We start from the raw sequence: 2330 nt of genomic DNA on the forward strand, positions 1-2330 counted from the left end.
AGATCATCGAGGAGCATGTGGGAGCCAACATGGGTATCCAGATCCCGCTGTTGGTTATTGACCGGAGAGTCGTCTCGGTCATGTCTGCTTGTCTCCCGAACCCGTAGGGTCTACACACTTAAGGTTCGGTGACACTAGGGTTGTGAAGATATGTATATGCAGTAACCTGAATGTTGTTCGGAGTCCCGGATGAGATCCCAGACGTCACGAGGAGTTCCGGAATGGTCCGGAGGTAAAGAATTATATATAGGAAGTGCTGTTTCGGCCATCGGGACAAGTTTCGGGGTCACCGGTATTGTACCGGGATCACGTTTCGGGGTCACCGGGTGGGGCCACCTATCCCGGAGGGCCCCATGGGATGAAGTGGGAGGGAACCCAGCCCATAGTGGGCTGGGGCGCCACCCCCCTAGGGCCCATGCGGCTAGGGTTGAGGGGAAACCCTAAAGGGGGGCGCCCCTTGCTTGGGGGGCAAGCCCCCCACCCTAGGCCGCCGCCCCCCTAGTAGATTCCATCTACTAGGGCCGGCGCCCCCCCTAGCACCCCTATATATAGTGGGGGAGAGGAGGGACTTTATACCCCAGCCCCTGGCGCCTCCCTCTCTTCCCGTTACGTCTCTCTCTCGTAGTATAGGCGAAGCCCTGCTACTGTGACGCCCTGCATCCACCACCACGCCGTCGTGCTGCTGGATCTTCATCAACCTCTCCTTCCCCCTTGCTGGATCAAGAAGGAGGAGACGTCTCCCGTCCCGTACGTGTGTTGAACGCGGAGGTGCCGTCCGTTCGGCGCTTGGTCATCGGTGATTTGGATCACGTCGTGTTCGACTACATCATCACCGTTCTTTGAACGCTTCCGCACGCGATCTACAAAGGTATGTAGATGCATCCGATGACTCGTTGCTAGATGAACTCCTAGATGGATCTTGGTGAAACGAGTAGGAAATTTTTTGTTTTCTGCAACGTTCCCCATCATTACCACCACCGCGGCTGTTGCCGCCGTGCCCTCCATCACGCCCACGAGGAGCACCCCGCCCGCGATTGCCACCGCGTGCACGAGATGTAGAATTGGCCAAGGATTTGAAGCCACCCCCAGCGTTCTGCAGGAGCTCAACCCGCTAATCGAAGTTGGCCATCTGACCATAGAGTGCATCAAGAGAAACTGGTTCAGTACGGGCATCTAGAGCAGAAACGAGAGGGTTGTACTCCATGTCAAGACCGACTAGGATAAAGGAGACAAGCTCATCCTCGCCGATGGGTTTCCCGGCAGCTGCAAGTTCATCAGCCAGGCCCTTCGTGCGAGAGAAATACGTCGGGATAGATTGATTGCCCTTCTGGGCGTTGGAGAGGGATATGCGGAGATTATTGATTCGGGATCGGGAGTGTGATGCGAACATGGTGGTGAGGGCGCTCCACACGGCTTCAGAGGTCTCGAGATGAAGAACATGGATGAGAACCTCCTTCGAAAGGGAGTTGAGAAGATAGGAGAGAATCTGCTGATCGATCCCAACCCATGCAATGTGGAGAGGATTCGGCACAGTCACCATTTTGCCATCTTTGTCGGTGGAGGAGATGGTAGGTTCGGGAGCAGGCTTGCTGCCATCAAGGTAGCCATAAAGGCCAGGGCCACGGATTTGAGGAAGGACTTGTGCCTTCCATAGGAGGAGTTCTCTCTGGTGAGTTTTTCAGAAACTTGGTTGGAAGACAAGGAAGGCGCCGCAGAGGATGAAGACGCCATTGATGGTAAATTGAAAAGCTAGATGAGGTAAGGAAGATTGGCTCTGATTACCATGCAAATTGGGAAGCATTTTTACCTGCCGTAGCAGGCCGCGGTTTACGTGTTAAAATAGGGATGGAATAGCCCCATCCGTGGCGTACAAGAAAGAGATCGTTCCATACTTGAACCGTATGAAATAACCTCAACAAGATCTTATCTCTACCAACCGTACATCATCTAGAAGACCCTAAAATACTTTAACAACACCAAGGTGCCGCAATGTACGATCACACAAGATCAAGGGTTTCCCCTGGAGAGGCTGTGATGGCCGGATCCGTGCGAGAGGTGTGCAGCAGCAAAGTAGTGATGCCTCCAGGAAGGTCGACGACAACCGCAACCGCCGCCATCGCTAGTCACTGCACCATGCCGAGAATGAGTTTTCACCCAAGCTCCCGACACACCCTCGGCCGCACATCAAACCACCGACACCGATAAGCCCACCAACCATCACCACCATCGAACCTGCCCTTGGACGAAGAAGCACGAAGAACCGCCTCAGCCAGCCACACCGCACGGAGGCCAACGGCGGCCAAACTCCATCAGAAGGCACCAGAACCATC

At 54.8% G+C, this 2330-nt stretch overlaps 1 pseudogene; it reads right to left on the reverse strand.

Annotated features, from left to right (window-relative positions):
- Positions 1–1113: 1113 nt before the first annotated feature.
- LOC123155151 (uncharacterized) lies at positions 1114–1252 on the reverse strand (annotated as a pseudogene).
- Positions 1253–2330: the final 1078 nt, after the last annotated feature.

The sequence above is a fragment of the Triticum aestivum genome, chromosome 7A (genome assembly GCF_018294505.1).
Source record: "Triticum aestivum cultivar Chinese Spring chromosome 7A, IWGSC CS RefSeq v2.1, whole genome shotgun sequence".
Taxonomy (NCBI): domain Eukaryota; kingdom Viridiplantae; phylum Streptophyta; class Magnoliopsida; order Poales; family Poaceae; genus Triticum; species Triticum aestivum.